Here is an 18,726-nt window from a genome sequence, read left to right on the forward strand (position 1 = left end):
TCCCCATTCATATCATGATCGCTATGCCGGATCAGTTACCATATGGATATTGGAGAATCCGGCCAGACCCCATCGAATTTCATAGGATGTGTCTGGGTTCTAGTATTTTTGACATCAAGAATAAAGATGCAAACTCTGATCAAATCCGTTAATAAACTTTCATAGATTTTTTTATGTGTATTTTTTCCAGCCTGGAAAGCTATGAAACTTTACAAATCACTTTAGTAAGAGGTTTGTCTTCATTCCTGTAAAAAAAATGCATGCATTAGCTGAAGTGATATTAGAATGTACTTATTTAGAGTACAGATGATGGCAGTGAATGGTCAGCTCAGCTCCTGTGTCTGATTAAAGGTACGCTAACAACTAACGTAAATTATCTCATTCAATATTGCCGGATCAGTTATGGTAATCAATGGTCAGAGTTTGATCTGAGTGTCACGTTAGTGTGATCCGATCCACACTTAATTTCTCCATCTTCTCCATTGTCTGAGTCCCCGGGAAGCGGACTGACTTCAGAGCGCAAACCGACGTTTCACTCGCACCCGAATATAGGAGCCACTCGCAGCATGCTGAGATTGTATTCTCATGCTGATTTAGATCTGCACTGCCCCATAGTATAACATTAAGCCGAGTGCTACCCGATAAAGCATCAGAGATCACTCGGCTGTGCTATACGCCAGTGTGAGCGAGCAATAACTCTGAGGATAAGCTGCTGCAGGAGATTCTTCTGATAAGACCACGTTCACACATTGAGTATTTGGTCAGTATTTTACATCAGTAGTTGTAAGTAGAGTTGAGCGATACCGTCCGATACTTCAAAGTATCGTATCGGATGGTATCGGCCGATCTTTAAAAAAAGTATCGGTATCGCCGATTCCGATACCGGAAGTCCCATTCAAGTCTATGGGACTTCCGGTATCGGAATAAGAAAAACCCTTTCCTGCCCTTGTACAGCCTCTCTGGGGTCTGTACGGGCCTTTCGGGGGGCTGTGCCGGCCTGCCAGGGGGTCTGTGCAGGCTCCGGTGGTCTGTGCCGGCCTGCCGGTGGTCTGTGCAGGCTCCGTGGGGCTGTGCCGGCCTGCCGGGGGGCTGTGCCGGCCTGCCGGGGGGCTGTGCAGGCTCCGGGGGGCTGTGCCGGCCTGCCGGGGGGCTGTGCCGGCCTGCCGGTGGTCTGTGCAGGCTCCGGGGGTCTGTGCAGGCATCGTCCGATGGGACTACAAGTCCCATCGGGCGATGCCTGCTACCATGACAGTGATTGACACATTAGCCAATGATGGGACAGTAGTAATCCCATCATCCGGCTAATGTGTTAAATGTAAAAAAAAAAAAAAAAATTACATGCTACATACATACAACATGCATACTACATACATGCTACATTCATACTACATACTACATACATGCTACATTCATACTACATAAATACTACATGCAACATACATACTACATATATACTACATGCATGCTACATACATACTGCATGCTACATACATACCACATATATACTACATACATACTACATGCATGCTACATGCATGCTACATGCTACATGCTACATACATAACACATATATACTACATGCATGCTACATACATACTACATGCTACATACTACATATATACTACATGCATGCTACATACATACTACATGCTACATACTACATATATACTACATGCATGCTACATACATACTACATGCTACATACATACTACATATATACTACATGCATGCTACATACATACTACATGCTACATACATACTACATATATACTACATACATACTACATACATACTACATGCATGCTACATGCATGCTACATACATACCACATACATAACACATATATACTACATGCATGCTACATACATACTACATGCTACATACATACCATATACATACTACATGCATGCTACATACATACTACATGCATGCTACATACATACTACATGCTACATACATACTACATATATACTACATGCATGCTACATACATACTACATGCTACATACATACTACATATATACTACATGCATGCTACATACATACTACATGCTACATACATACCACATACATACTACATATATACTACATGCATGCTACATACATACTACATGCATGCTACATACATACTACATGCTACATACATACCACATACATACTACATATATACTACATGCATGCTACATACATACTACATGCTACATACATACTACATACATACTACATGCTACATACATACCACATATATACTACATACATACAATACATTCATACAATACATACATAGACATACAGTACATATAACATAGAGTAACATACTTACCAATACTTGTCACATTGTTCCCCGAAGCCATTGTCTTTTCCGGAATAAATATTAACATAACAAACCACAAAAATACTCACCCACGATCCGAAGCAGTCCACGAGTGTGTCCCACGACGATCTTGGGTAGAGAACTGCAGCATCAGCTGTTGCTGCCGTTCTCTACGGGCTGCAGGAATCCAATGACGGAAGGTAGGTATCCTTCCGCACTGTATTCCTCCGCCACTTAAAAAAAAAAAAAGTCCCTAGTCTCACTTTATGCCATTGCTGTGTGGGAATTTCCCACGCAGCAATGGCATAAAGTGAGACTAGGGACTTTTTTCTTTTTAAGTGGCGGAGGAATACAGTGCGGAAGGATACCTACCTTCCGTCATTGGATTCCTGCAGCCCGTAGAGAACGGCAGCATCATCTGATGCTGCCGTTCTCTACCCAAGATCGTCGTGGGACACACTCGTGGACTGCTTCGGATCGTGGGTGAGTATTTTTGTGGTTTGTTATGTTAATATTTATTCCGGAAAAGACAATGGCTTCGGGGAACAATGTGACAAGTATTGGTAAGTATGTTACTCTATGTTATATGTACTGTATGTCTATGTATGTATTGTATGAATGTATTGTATGTATGTAGTATATATGTGGTATGTATGTAGCATGTAGTATGTATGTAGTATGCATGTAGCATGCATGTAGCATGTAGTATGTATGTAGCATGCATGTAGTATATATGTAGTATGTATGTAGCATGCATGTAGTATATATGTAGCATGTATGTAGTATGTATGTGGTATGTATGTAGCATGTAGTATGTATGTAGCATGCATGTAGTATATATGTAGTATGTATGTAGCATGTAGTATGTATGTAGTATGTATGTGGTATGTATGTGGCATGTAGTATGTATGTAGCATGCATGTAGTATGTATGTAGCATGTATGTAGCATGCATGTAGTATGTATGTAGTATGTAGCATGTATGTAGTATGTATGTGGTATGTATGTAGCATGTAGTATGTACTGTATGTAGCATGCATGTAGTATATATGTAGTATGTAGTATGTATGTAGTATGTATGTGGTATGTATGTAGCATGTAGTATGTATGTAGCATGCATGTAGCATGCATGTAGTATGTATGTAGCATGCATGTAGTATGTATGTAGCATGCATGTAGTATGTATGTAGTATGTATGTAGCATGCAGTATGTATGTAGCATGTATGTAGTATGTATGTAGTATATATGTAGTATGTATGTAGTATATATGTAGTATGTATGTAGCATGTAGTATGTATGTAGCATGCATGTAGTATGTATGTAGCATGTAGTATGTATGTAGCATGCATGTAGTATGTATGTAGCATGTATGTAGTATGTATGTAGTATATATGTAGTATGTATGTAGCATGTAGTATGTATGTAGTATTTTTTTTTTTTTTTTTTAACATTTAACACATTAGCCGGATGATGGGACTACTACTGTCCCATCATTGGCTAATGTGTCAATCACTGTCATGGTAGCAGGCATCGCCCGATGGGACTTGTAGTCCCATCGGACAATGCTTGCACAGACCCCCGGACATCAGCACAGCCCCTCGGCAGGCCGGCACAGCCCCCCGGCAGGCCGGTACAGACCCCCACAGGGTGCACAGACCACCGGCAGGCCGGCACAGCCCCCCGGCAGGCCGGTACAGACCCCCACAGGGTGCACAGACCACCGGCAGGCCGGCACAGCCCCCCGGCAGGCCGGTACAGACCCCGGGCAGTCCACACAGCCCCCCGGCAGGCCGGCACAGCCCCCCGGCAGGCCGGCACAGCCCCCCGGAAGGCCCGAAATGACGGCGCATCATGATGCGCACACACCGCGCATCATGATGACGTCAGTCTGTCAATCAACTTTGAACTTCCGATTCCGATGCCGAATTCCGATATTGAAAAAATATCGGAAGTCGGTATCGGAATTCCGATACAGCAAGTATCGGCCGATACCCGATACTTGCGGTATCGGAATGCTCAACACTAGTTGTAAGCCAAAACCAGGAGTGGAACAACAATCAGAGGAAAAAGTATAATAGAAACACATCTGTATTTATCACCCACTCCTGATTTTGGTTTACAAATACTAATGTAAAAACCTTACTAAATACTGACCGTGTGAACATGGCCTATGCAAAACACTCAGAGGAGAAGATAGGAACTGACCCTTCACTGCCTTCACATGTGCAGCTCCCTGTTTACTTCTATGGGAGTTCCAAAAACAGTGAGTGTGCTTTACCCCCACTACAGGGATCAGGAACCCCCGTGTGGTATTTGCAGGTACGCAGGATGCAGTGACGAGTCGCGAGACAATTTGGTGCTTTCTAAAATAACGTTTATAAGACTAGAGGGAACTTTCCTCAGTCTCGGCCTGATCGCCAACAGGGGTAACACGGGTTGCCCTCGCAGGGGCTATAGACAAGCAAACACAAGTAAGTAGAACACGACTACTTCCGGCAATAGCCGGTCACTATAGGGTCGCGGTACGGCCGACTACGGGTCCTTAATTGTAAAGTCAACTTAGCTGTCCAGACGTCCCTCGCCGTTCAGGTTGGTGGTCTACCGGCATAGTAGTTGCTGGGCCCAGTTACAGAGGCGCTGACGGAGTCTTTGCGCCCTCCGGCGCGCTGGTGACACTGGAGCCCCACAGGCCCCGGCGGAGTCCTTGGATGGGTGGGCCGCAGGCCCCGGCCTGGGGCAAGCGGTAGCGATGGGTGATGGCGAATGACAGGCCACATGTGCAGCTAGTGGCTGTGACGGGGAGTCCGCGGTCAGCAGAGGCCCGGCCCCTGCTGCGGACAAGAGCGGGACAGTGGTGGCTGCCAACGGCACCGTACTTGCCGCTGCCACGGGCGACAGTGTGGCGGCGGCGGGTGGCAGGGAACAGGCCACAGCCGCAGGCTGAGGGGAGGCGGCGGCCGCGGGTGACCGCGGGTAGGCTACAGCAGCGGGCTGAGAAGAGACGGCAGCGGCCGCGGGTTGAACTGAGGCCGCAGTGGACGCGGGCTGGAGCGGGGCAGCAAGTCTCGGCCGGTCGCCTTGGCACCGTCCCTCTGGAGTCCTCGGTGAGCGTCCTCTCTGGCACTGGTGGGTCACTCTAGCTTCCAGTCGCTCCCACGCTCTCCTGCAGTCTCTGTCCCGGTCTGCTGACTCATCGTCCAGGGAATTCCCCGCCTCCTTTATACTGGTCTCTCCCCCAGCCCATCTGTCTGTCAGAACGGTCCGTCCCCGAATTCTGTCCCCCGGGGACAGTTTCCCCCAGAGCCCAGATGACGGCTCCTTTGGTTCCGGCCCGGACACTCGATGGGGGCTGTTCCTCCCACACTTCCCTGCCCTGTATGCTTGCCAGTCCTCGGGCAAGGGTTTTTGTAGACTTGGGTTAGTCTTTTGCTACGACAGTCCTTGTCGCCATACGAACTGGTCCTGTTCGTAACGTTCAGGGGGTTTTCCAGCTGTTGACCGCTCGGAGCGTCGAAGCTCAGGTGTAGTGGAGTCTTCTGGGGTGGTGGAGGGTGGTCGACTAGTTGGTTCTGGTGGGATTTCCGGGTCTACTGTAGTGCCACTACTGGGGCGCCCCGCAGATGTGATGGGGAAGTCCTCTTCGTCATCCAGGTCCCAGACTGTAGGCAGGGGGTCAGGGACCTGGGGGGTCGGTTCGGGCCGTGGGGGATCGGTAGATGTACATGGTCGTAACATGTTACAGTGCACAACCCGAGTGAGAGGCGCGTCATTTCCTTCAGATTGTATTTCGTACACAGGCCCATCGGGGCTTATTCGGCGCAACACTCGGTACGGGTTCGCCTCCCACCGGGGTTCTATCTTGTTTTGGGGGTGTTGATCAAGTACGAGTACCCAATCCCCAGCTTGAAAGTCAATGGGTGGGGGCAGTGCTCCCCTTGGTGTTCTAGATCTTGGAGCTTCGTGTTGACGATTCGGTGGAGGGTCTGCAGCCGATGTCGGTGGTTTAGGACCCACGAGGATGCCCCGGTCCAGGGTTGTGGTTCCTCCGGGTTCAATTCCACCTCTGTAATTCCTTTGCCTTCTCGTCCAAACAGCAATGAGTAGGGGGTGTAACCAGTCACTCGATGCACCCAATTGTTATATACCCACACTAGCTCGGGGACATATTCAGGCCAGCGGGCCTTGCGGTCGCTCTAGAGGGTGCGCAGCATTTGGATTAGTGTACGATTGAATCGCTCGCAGGCTCCGTTTCCCTGCGGGTGGTATGGCGTAGTCCGCGATTTATCGATACCGTAAAGTGTAGCTCTTCCATGACTTTTCCTAGGAAGCACACTCCTTGATCCGAATGTATTCATTGTGGACAGCCGTACACTTGAATAAAGTTCCTACAAATCGCATAAGCGGCCGACTCCGCTGTTTGGTCTCGGGTGGGGGTGACCACAGCGAACTTGGTGAAATGGTCCACCATAATGAGACAATGTTCATACCCCTGATAGGCAGGACCTATGGTCAGATAATCCACCGTAAGAAGCTCCAGAGGGGCTGATGTTACCGAGGCTCGCTGCGCAGGGGGTTTAGCGAGCTCGCATGGGCGGCAGGTTCGACAAGCTTCTTCTACGGGAGAATGCAAGCGTGGGTGGTACACCATCTGCTGCAACCATTGTAAAGTCTTTTGAGCACCAAAGTGAGCCCCTTTTTCATGGGCTTCCCGGGCCAGTTGGTTGAGATGGGCTCCGGGCACGATCACCTGCCATATCGTAGCTAACGTGGTTCGTGACATGGCCTTTCAGTATAAAAGTCCCTTTTTGATGACTAGTTTTTCCCACTGGCGCAGCATCAGCAGCATATCTTGGGTCAAATTCTGTCTCTGCGAGCCCGTGGGCAATTTACCGGTGGCCACCCATCGGCGCAGGAGTCCAATTTCTGTATCTTCTTGCTGCTGGATCCAGTTGTCGCGGGGTTGTCCCAGCATCCCTCCTAGGAGTCCCGGATGAGGCACTTCTTGCGTGTTGACTGTAAGCGCGGCGGTTGTGAGGGCGAACGGCATCTCATCTGCTTCTAATTCGTCGTCTTGAGCCACCCACCGCTGCTCGAGGGCCCCCAGTTTGGCATTCTCCAAATGGGCTAACGGGTTGTTATCGGTCCGCACTACTACTTCGGAGCCCGCCAGATACTCTGCGAATCGCTCCGTCATAGCCCATACTACCGCGAGGAGCTCAAGCTTAAAGGAGCTGTAATTGCCTGGGTTGCGTTCTAAGTCGTGCAGCGACCGGCTACCATAGGCGATCACTTTCTCCCAGCCACCCTGCACCTGTGACAACACGCTCCTAGCCCCTGGAGGCTCCCGTCAGTATGCAGGATGAACGGTTGCGAAAAATCCACATATGCCAGTACCGGGGCGTCCGAGAGAGCAGCTTTGAGGTCTTGAAACGCATCCTCTTGCGGTTGCTGCCACTGGATCTTCCATCCATTCGCCCCAGCGGGAGCCCCCTTCAGCAGGTCCTGCAGGACTCGGGCTCGGCGTGCAAAATTCTTCACGAACCGACAGTAGTAGCCGGCCAACCCCAAGAAGGCCCGCACGTCCTTCACCGTCTCGGGGGTAGGCCACCCCTGGATGGCAGCGACCTTTTCCAGGGATGGTCGAACGCCCTCTTGCGAGACGGTATGCCCCAGGTACTCGACCTGGGTGCGGAACAGGTGGCATTTCTGGGGCTTTATCTTTAACCCGTACTTCTGCAGCCGGCCGAGCACCTGCCCCAACCGCCTCAGGTGGTCCTCGAACGTGGCGGAATAGATAATGATATCATCCAGGTATATCAACGTGGCTTCAAAGTTGAGGTCTCCTAGACACCGCTCCATCAACCGCTGTAAAGTTCCGGGGGCGTTGGCCAGCCCAAACGGCATCCGATTGAGCTCGAACAGTCCCATGGGAAGGATGAATGCCATCTTGGCTCTGTCTTCCTCCGACATCAGTACTTGCCAGTACCCGCTGGCCAGGTCAAGGGTCGAAAAGTACGTTGCGTTCCCCAGGGCGGATAGAGACTCTTCTATGCGGGGCAGTGGATACGAATCCTTGATGGTGCAGGCGTTCAACTTCCGGTAATCCACGCAAAAACGGAGAGTGCCATCTTTCTTCCGAACCAGGACAATAGGGACCGCCCAAGGGCTTTGGCTTTCTCGTATGACCCCCTTCCAGAGCATTTGGGCTAATAGAGTTTTCACTTCCTGATATAGCTGCGGTGGTATTTGCCAATACCGCTCCCGGATGGGGGACGCTCCTGCCGTGGGGATCCCATGCGTGATGGCCGTGGTACATCCGAAGTCGTCATCGTGGCTGGCGAAGACACTGTAATATTGCCCAAGGAGTGTCTCTACTTGGAGAAGCTGGGCTGGCGCTAGGCCGGAAAGTTCAGCCCGCATTCTCTCCAGAATGACTCGACCTTTTTCTTGGGCCGCGGACGCGGTAGCCTGTTGGATTCGTACCGTTACTGCCCAGAGATCTTCAGGTTGCACCCGCAACTCGACTGCGGGGTCCGGCAGCAGCTCCTCCAATGGCCTTACTAGTTTGGACATTTCGGCCCGGGGCTTCAGGGTGATATCCTGATCTTCCAGGTTGACACAACGTACCAAGACGGTCCCCTCCTGCACTGCGGCCAGGGAGCGGGCCACCAGGATGACAGGGTGCAGGCGCTCAGAGTAACATGGTTCCACCTGCAGCTCCACGCCCTCCAGTTGCATTGGGGCACGGATCAGCAGAGCCACCACCGTCTGCCCCGGAGGAAGCACGAGCGGGGGGCCTCCCGCACCAACTGCTGGAAGACCTGCCCCTGGGCCGTGCGAGAACCCCACTGACTTAGGGTCTCCTGCGTGGAATCGTTGAGGAGTAGATTGCCGAACTCCCGAAGTACATTCATGCGCAAGATGATCGGATGATGGTCGTTAGTCTCTCCTTGAGTCAGGACTCCCCGGCGACCGAGAGATTTACCACACAATGTCATCTGAAGCCACACCACCCTGACGACAGGTACCGGCAGTTGGTCTGCGGCCACTAGTCGTATCATGGGTCCCCACTGGGGCCTTGCTGCTTCCGGGGCACCGCACAGCATGACCCTCAACTTCGGCCCATACTATTGGGCACTTAGCGACCAGTTCTTCGGGACTTCCACCACCCCTCGTTGGGGCTTCTGGCTCCGAGCGGCATCCCCCATGCCCGGAGCCCTCTAGCTTAATGCCTGCCGGGGTGGGTATCTCCCACGCCTCGGACACTCCCATGCGAAGTGGCCCAGTTCTCCACACTCATAGCACTGGGGCGGTGAGGCTCAGCCACCCCAGGTATTGCGAGGCCCCCAGGGCTCGGAATTGTAGCCAGGTCGGCCGGGCACGGACTCCGTTCTTTTCTTCGCTTCGGCCAGATCGCCCCGGATACTCTACAGTTCTTGTCTCATTTCCTCAATCCATTGAGTTTCTTCGACAACGCTTACGGAGGACTCCGTGCTCCGGGCCTTTCCAACAGGAGCCGTCATCCCCTGCTCTTGCTCTCGCACCCGGGCCTGACTCCCCACTTCGGAAAAGGTTAAATGTGGGTTCACTCGGACCTGTTCCCGCAATGCCTGCTTAATTAGTGGGTCCCAGAGTCCAGTCACTAGCAGGTCACGCAGGGTAATGTCTATGGGCCCTACCCCTATTCCGTCCTTCCTTTCTATGGCTGTGTGTAGCTCCTGGAGGGCGTTCATATATTGGGTGATGGTCTCCCTCTCCCCCTGCATCCGACTGAACAACCCGGTTCTCAACTCTCCCACTTCTGTTGGATCCCCGTGGGTCTCATCCAGGATCTGTAGGACCCTGGCAAAGGTGTTACGATGCCCCGGGGGTCTCAACATTACCGACTTCCGAGCCTCCCCATCTAGCGCCATAAGGGCCACCTCAGCCTCTAAATCGGGGGTCATGGGTGCATGCGGAAAAGGCCCCGCATACGTTCTGTCCAGTCCCACAACAGCGTATCGGAGCCAGAAAACCGGGGCAGGTTACTCAGCATAGCCCCCAGGGAGATGCTGGAGCAGGGAACCCCCGTCATCCACCCTGCTCGCAGCCCCACTCTGATCAGGCGCACCACCGTCTGCGCTCGGAGACTGCATCCTGCCGCCTACGCCAAATGTGGTATTTGCAGGAACACAGGATGCAGTGACGTGTCACGAGACAATTTTGTGCTTTCTAAAATAAAGTTTATAAGACTAGAGGGAACTTTCCTCAGTCTCAGCCTGATCGCCCACAGGGGTAACACGGGTTGCCCTCGCAGGGGCTATAGACAAGCAAACACAATTAGGTAGAACACGACTACTTCCAGCAATAGCCGGTCACTATAGGGCTGAGGTATGGCCGACTACGGGTCCTTAATTGTAAAGTCAACTTAGCTGTCCAGACGTCCCTCGCCATTCGGGTTGGCCAGTAGTTGCTGGGCCCAGTTTCTGAGACGTTGACGGAGTCTTGGCGCCCTCCAGCGCGCTGATGATGCTGGAGCCCCACAGGCCCTGGTGGAGTCCTTGGACGGGTGGGCCGCAGGCCCCGGCCTGGGGCAAGCGGTAGCGATGGGAGGTGGCGAATGACAGGCCACCTGCAAAGCTAGCGGCTGCGACGGGGAGTCCGCGGTCAGCAGAGGCCCGGCCCCTGCTGCGGACCGGAGCGGGACAGTGGTGGCCGCCGACGGCACGGTACTTGCCGCGGCCACGGGCGAGAGTGGGGCGGCGGCGGGTGGCAGGGAACAGGCCACAGCTGCAGGATGAGGGGGGGCGGCGGCAGACGCGGGTGACCGCGGGTAGGCTACAGCCGCGGGCTGAGAAGAGGCGGCAGCGGCCGCAGGTTGAACTGAGGCCGCAGTGGCCGCGGGCTGGAGCGGGGCAGCAAGTCTCGGCCGGTCGCCTTAGCACCGTCCCTCTGGAGTCCTCGGTGAGCGTCCTCTCTGGCACTGGTGGGTCACTCTAGCTTCCAGTCGCTCCCACGCTTTCCTGCAGTCTCTGTCCCGGTCTGCTGACTCATCGTCCGGGGAATTCCCCGCCTCCTTTATACTGGTCCCTCCCCCAGCCATCTGTCTGTCAGAACGGTACATCCCTGAATTATGTCCCCCGGGGACAGTTTCCCCCGGAACCCAGATGACGGCTCCTTTGGTTCCGGCCCGGACACTCGACGGGGGCCGTTCCTCCCACACCCGCCCTAGAACTAGCTGCAGGTTCAAGAAGTCTAACCCAAATCTTCAATATCTCTAGGAGCAGACATATCGCCAATGCAACGGCACCGAGGTCCTGAGGTGGAGGGGACCTGCCGACATCAGCAACTATTTCTGCTGCAGATGCGTCCAAGGACACACATTTAGGGTATGTGCACACTTTGCGGTTTCTGCTGCGTTTCCGCAGCGGTTTTGGCTCTGCAGAAATGCAGCAGATTCTGCTGCGTTGTACAGTACCTTTATTTCCTATGGAAATAAAAAAAAGCTGTGCACATGCTGCGTTTTTTTCCGCGGTTTTCAAAACGCAGCATGTCAATTGTTTGGTGCAGAAACGCTGCAGTTTTACACCTCATCCATTATGAGGTGTAAAACTGCAGGGGGATGAGGTGTAAAACTGCAGGGCAAAACCGCAGGCAAAACCGCAGATAAACCGCAGGACAAGTCCTGCGGATTTACCTGCGGTTTTCTCTACAAAATCTGCAGAGACAAAAAACTATGTGTGCACATACCCTTAGCCTAAATGTATTGCGGTGCAGTGGACCAGCCAGCTCCCTGCACTGCAATACATGCCACCGGCCATTCGGAGGCCAGCAGCTAACGTCGTCGTGCCCATAACTGGAGGCACATGGCAGTGACATCATACGCCATGGCTGAGACGCCAAAGTGAGTCGCTAGCTCCTGTGCCGGCTGTAGAAGAGTAGTATTATTTTTTTTTGCTGTATTGGTGAACAGGACAGTGCAACAGGATGGGGCACAGTATACCAGGATGGGGCACAGTATTCCAGGATGGGATACAGCCAGGGTCGCACTGGGCCACCGGAGAACAGGAGGGCCCAGGCACTGACACCTGCTGACATATAGTGCCAGCTGTCTAGGGCCCCTGCTGCTCCAGGGGCCCCCAGCCAGTGGTGTGTCGCTAATAGCGGCACCCCACGCAGGTGCTATGGGAGCCCTCGGTGCCAGCAGAGCAGCAGCGGGTGACAGGAAGCCAAAGCCTGTTCCCGTTGCTAAAGTGAAATGAATATTCACGCTTCCCCACACCCCCATGGGCGTGGAGAGGAGTGAATGTTAAGCATGCAGGCTGTGGCTAACACTGCCCACTATAAGGGACCGCAGACCAGGGCCCCCGCTCCATCCAGGGGCCCCCATCCCACACGGCCGCTATGGGGCCAAAAAACAGGGGGACCCGGTGTGGTACCGGCAGGTACGTGGGATGCAGTGACGAGACGCGAGACTTTATGCTTTTGGTGATAACTTTTTATAAGTATAGATCAGGTGACTAGTCTAAGCAACCAAACGGGTAACAGGGATTGTCCTCGCAGGGACTCAACACAAGCAAACACAGATATATATGAACACGACTACCCCGGCAACGGCCGGTCACTATAGGGCCGCGGTATGGCCGACTACGGGTCCTTAGTTAGTTATATAATGTCACTTATCCGTCCTGACGCCTTCGGCGTCTTGGGTGATGGTTCTTCGGCGTAGCAGCCGCTGGGCCCAGCTGCTGAAGAACTGGCGAAGTCTTCGAGCGTTCCGACGCTCAGGCGAAGCAGGGGCACAACAGGCGCCAGAAGAGTTCTTGGACAGATGGGCCGCAATCCCCGGACGGGGGTAAGCGGTCGCGAAGCGGGGTGGCGATTGACAAGCCACCGGCGCAGCCAGCGGCTGTAACAGGGAGTCTGCGGCGGGCGTCGGCTCGACTCTTGCCACGGACTGGAGCGGGGAACTAATGGCTGCCGTCTGCAGTGAACTGGCCGCAGCCGCGGTCGGGAGCGGGGCGGCCTCAGGCGGCGAGGGGTAGGCCGCAGCCGAGGGCTGGAGTGCAGCGGCAACAGCCGCGAGTGACCGCGGGCAGGCCGCAGCCGAGGGCTGGAGTGTGACGGCAACGGCCGCCGATGACTGCGGGCAGGCCGCAGCCGCGGGCTGGAGTGTGGCGGCAACAGCCTCAGGCATCCGCGGGCAGGCCGCGGGCTGGAGTGTGGCGGCAACAGCCGCAGGTGTCCGCGGGCAGGCCGCCGGTTGAAGCGGAGCAGCGGTTCTCTGACAGCCGACTCGGCGCCGTCCCCCTGCTATCCAGTGTAAGTGTCCCTCTTGCTTCTGTCCTCCTCTCGGGCCTCTGTACGTCGCTCTGGCTCTCACACAGTCCCATGGTCTCCTGCTCCTTCTTCCCCGTTCTGCTGTGACTGGCATTCTCCTGCCCTTTTATATCGGCTCCTCCCCCAGCCCATCTGTCAGTCTCAACGGTCCGGCCCTGAACTCTGTCCCCCGGAAACAACCTGCCCCAGAACCTAAATGACAGTCCCCTTGGTTCCGGCCCGGACACTCGACGGGGACCCCTTCTCCCACACCGGCATCAGTATGGCCCCCCAGTGCACGCCGCAATAATGGAAGAGAAAGCGTCACATCGCGCCCTCTCCCATCATTCCCCTCTTCCTCTGACACACAGCAGATGCGCGATTACATCATTTCATCGCGTCCCCACTGTGTGCCGGGCTCACAGCAGCGCAGCTCCTGACATGGGAGCAGAGCCGCCGCTGGAATCAGCATGGGAGTGAGGAGGAGAGGTAAGTATAGTGTTTTTTTTAATATAGTGAGTCCAGGTTGCATGATACCCCGTATGAGGGGGGGGCAGTATGATACCCCATGTGAGGGGGCAGCATGATACCCCGCATGAGGGGGGAAGCATGATGCCACATATAAGGGGTAGCAGCATGATACCCCATGAGGGGGGCAGCATGATACCCCATGAGGGGGCAGCATGGTACCCTATGAGGGGGGGCTGCATTCTATTCTGAGGGGCTACATTATATTCTTTGGGAGGGCTGTATTAGACCATATGAAGGGGGCTGCATTATACCCTATGAGGGGGCTTCATTATACCATATGAGGGGGCTACATTATATTCTATGGGGGGCTGCATTATACCTTATGAGGGGGTTGCATTATAATCTATGGGGACTACATTATATCCTATGGGGGACTGCATTATACTCTATGATGCTGGTTGCATTATATTCTATGGGCGCTACATTATATTCTATGAGGAGGTCTACATTCTACTATATGAGGTCTGCATTATATTCTGTCAGTGGGCTACATTATACTATATGAGGGGGCTACTCTATGTACTATGAGGGGGCTGCATTGTACCCTATGAGGGGGCTACTTTATATTCTATGAGGAGAGTTACCCAAACCCCTGTTACATAATTAAGACGTGTACTGCCTTATGTTATACCCTGATATTAGCGCGTTTTACCCCACAATTGGTGGTTTCATATTTATTTCTATGTTGCTACGTAGTGGGCCCCAAGAATGATTTTCTCTGGAGGGTCCAAGGTGCTCCAATCCGATGCTGGGCACAGTATAGCAGGATGGGGCACATTATAGCAGGACGGGGCACATTATACCAGGATAGGACACAGTATACCAGGATGGGACACATTATACCAGGACAAGGCACAGTATTCTAGGATGGGACACATTATACCAGGACAAGGAACAGTATTCTAGGATGGGGCACATTATGCCAGGATTGGGCACATTATACCAGGATTGGGCACATTATACCTGGATGGGGCACATTATACCAGGATTGGGTACATTTTACCAGGATTGAGCACAGTATACCAGCGTGGGGCACATTATACCAGGATTGGCCACATTGTAGCAGGATTGGGCACAGTATTCCAGGATGGGGCACATTATACCAGGATGGGACACAGTATACCAGGGTGGGGCACAGTATACCAGGGTGGGGCACATTATACGAGAATGGGACACAGTATACCAGGATGGGACACAGTATACCAGGATGGGACACATTATACCAGGAAAAGTCACAGTATTCTAGGATGGGGCACATTATACCAGGACAAGGCACAGTATTCTAAGATGGGGCACATTTTACTAGGATTGTGCACATTATACCAGGATTGGGCACAGTATTCTAGGATGGGGCACATTATACCAGGATTGGGCACAGTATATCAGGATGGGGCACATTATACCAGGATTGACCACATTATACCAGGATGGGGCACATTATACCAGGATTGGGCACATTATACCAGGATGGGGCACATTATACCAGTGTGGGGCACATTATACCAGGATTGGGCACATTATACCAGGATGGGACACAGTATACCAGGTTGGGGCAGAGTATTCCAGGATGGGGTCATTCTACTAGGATGGGGAACAGTATTCCAGGATGGGGAACAGTATTCCAGGATGGGGCACATTACACCAGGACAAGGCACAGTATTCTAAGATGGGGCACATTTTACTAGGATTGGGCACATTATACCAGGATTGGGCACAGTATACCAGGATGGGACACATTATACCAGGATGGGGCACATTATACCAGGATGGGGCACATTATACCAGGATTGGGCACAGCATACCAGCATGGGTCACATTATATCAGGATGGGCACATTTTACTAGGATTGGGCACATTATACCAGGATTGGGCACATTATACCAGGATTGGGCACAGTATTCCAGAATGGGGCACATTATACCTGGATGGTGCACAGTATTCCAGCATGGGGCACATTGTACCAGGATGGGGAACAGTATTCTAGGATGGGGAACAGTATTCCAGGATGGGGCACAGTATACCAGGATGTGGTATAGTATACCAGGACGGGGCACAGTATACCAGGATGAGGCACAGTATACCGGGATGGTTCACAGTATACCAGGATGGTTCACATTATACCAGGATGGGGCACATTATACCAGCATGCAGCACAGAATTCCAGGATGGGGCACAGTATTCCAGGAAAGAGACAAGGATGGGGCACATTATACCATGAAATGGACCATGATAGGGGACATTATACCAGGACCAGGATATGGCACATTATGCCAGAAAGTGGACAAGAAGTAGACAAGTATGCGGGACATTAGTACTGGAAGGGATGTCCCTTATTATATACCATCTTCTCCAGTTAGTTCCTTATTGCACAGCTACTGTTATGCGCAGTGCTGTCCCATTATTACATACTATTATGTCTTGTTATATATAGCACCATCCGTTACATAGTGTATTCTTGTTATTTTTGTTAGTCTCATTATTACCTAAAGTCCTCTCTTGTTATATATAAAATGCCTGCTGATGGATCAGTCTGTGACCAGATGACTAGTCCATCGGCTGCTCCATCAGAAAATAAGCTCTCCCATGCTCTATCAGCTGTCATTGCATTATATACTGTATCTAACAAGAACGGACGGTATGTAATAAAGGACAGGGCGTTATAAATAGCAAAAATAACTCTATATAATAATATAGATATTATATCTCTAGCTTGGTTGCCATAAAAGGAGGGGGGCCCAGACACATTTCTTGCACAGGAGCCCCAAGCTGTCACTGTCCACCCCTGAAGATACCTACAGTAATGTTTGAGATGAGGATACTTCTTTACCAAGGTGTTAACAGCCTTACCTTACTGACAAAAGCAATAATAACGAAGCAAACCTGTAACTGATATTTTACAACTGGAAGGAACATGGACTCAATGCCAGACTGCAACCTAAGCAGGACAAAACACAACCACTCGTGATCATACAGGTGCATTCTGCATCAGTTCCTCATAATTTTCAAGATGCCTGCTTGCAATTACTAGGGAGTAGGGACCTAGTTTGTTATTCTGGGCTGGTCCCGTAATGGACACCCAGGTGCCTTTGCTATAGTTTTCAGTGATGTGCACTATATGTGTGCAGACAGTGTGCCAGATGTTAGACATTCTTCCTACCCCCTGAATATTAGCAGCTCCGGGTCAGGTAGCAGTCTCTAACCCTGTAGTGCACAATTACAGGAGAATTCCTTATAAACCTCAGATCTAATTCTTGACTGAAACCAGAAGTGATCACAGACTCACCCAACCCTGTGACCTACCTGTTCCTCCTCGGTCCTCACTCGCTGAATTACTTAGTCTTTGTGTTCCGCACAGTACTTATTTGTATGAAGCATGTGGGCGGCACAGGCGTCCATGGATCACATCATTCTCCAAAAATCCATGGCACACCTGCTCATGATAGCTGCCTGAATGGAGGTTTATTACTAACGGGATTCCCCGTCTGATGCAAGTAAATGTAAAGGAGTTTACCATCTATCCATCAGATTGGTGATAAACATCCACAGGTGCGATCCTTCACTGGGACTACCCCTGAACGGGGTCCTGGTCCCTGTTCTTCCTTATTAAATGGAGTAACATAGTCACATATGACCACTGCTCCATTCATGTCTGAAGACATGAAGAAATATCAGGGTGGGAGGTGGTTCACATCAAAACAGCAGCTCTTGGAGGCCATTCTAACATCCTGCAAAGAAATTCAAGCCAAAACTATCCAAAAACTCACAAGTTCAATGGATGTAAGAATTATAAAGGTGATATATAAAAAGTGGTCCTATATTAGCATGTAACTTGACCTGTTAAGTTGTTTTTTACTGAAAAAAGTTAGAATTTCAGTAAATGTGATCTCTTATAGAAAATCTGTGACCAGGTTTCTCCTTTATGAGATAAGGCCACCACTTTTCAGCCATGATATACAGCATTCTATAGTGCTGGATATATGTCCCCAATCCGGCCTGCAAGACGAGAAGACCTTTTATTATTCTTACCTATGGGATGGTCGGGTTCGATGGGTGTCGTTGGTCTTGGTCTGGCGCTTCCCTTCATCTTGTGATGCCGTCCTCCTGCACTGCTTCGTATGGATGAGGCGGCCTACATCATCCACACAGTGACCCCGGCATCTCACTTCTGCACAGGCGTACTCCTCTCAGCTCTGTCGAGGGCAGAGCAAAGTACTGCAGTGTGCATGTTCCGGGAAAGGTCAAAGAACACCGTACTGCAGTGCGCATGTTCCGGGAAAATTCAAAGAACAACGTACTGCAGTGCGCATGTTCCGGGAAAGGTCAAAGAACACCGTACTGCAGTGCGCATGTTCCGGGAAAATTCAAAGAACACAGTACTGCAGTGTGCATGTTCCGGGAAAGGTCAAAGAACACCGTACTGCAGTGCGCATGTTCCGGGAAAGGTCAAAGAACAACGTACTGCAGTGCGCATGTTCCGGGAAAGGTCAAAGAACACCGTACTGCAGTGCGCATGTTCCGGGAAAGGTCAAAGAACACCGGCGCATGTGCACTGCCAGGGCAGAGAAGTACGCCTTTGCAGAAGCG

General features: G+C 51.6%; 1 protein-coding gene across 1 annotated transcript in view; it reads right to left on the reverse strand.

The window, feature by feature from the left end:
- Window positions 1-17,461, reverse strand: part of LOC141100310 (uncharacterized) — a 43,608-nt gene extending 26,147 nt beyond the window's left edge. The window contains exon 1 of the mRNA XM_073588694.1: window positions 17,443-17,461. The gene's annotated coding sequence lies outside the window, so the exon portion shown is untranslated. The remainder of the gene's footprint in view (window positions 1-17,442) is intronic.
- Between the last annotated feature and the right edge of the window lie 1,265 nt (window positions 17,462-18,726).

This window comes from Dendrobates tinctorius, unplaced genomic scaffold, assembly GCF_039654945.1.
Source record: "Dendrobates tinctorius isolate UK_male_01 unplaced genomic scaffold, ASM3965494v1 ptg000104l, whole genome shotgun sequence".
Lineage (NCBI taxonomy): Eukaryota > Metazoa > Chordata > Amphibia > Anura > Dendrobatidae > Dendrobates > Dendrobates tinctorius.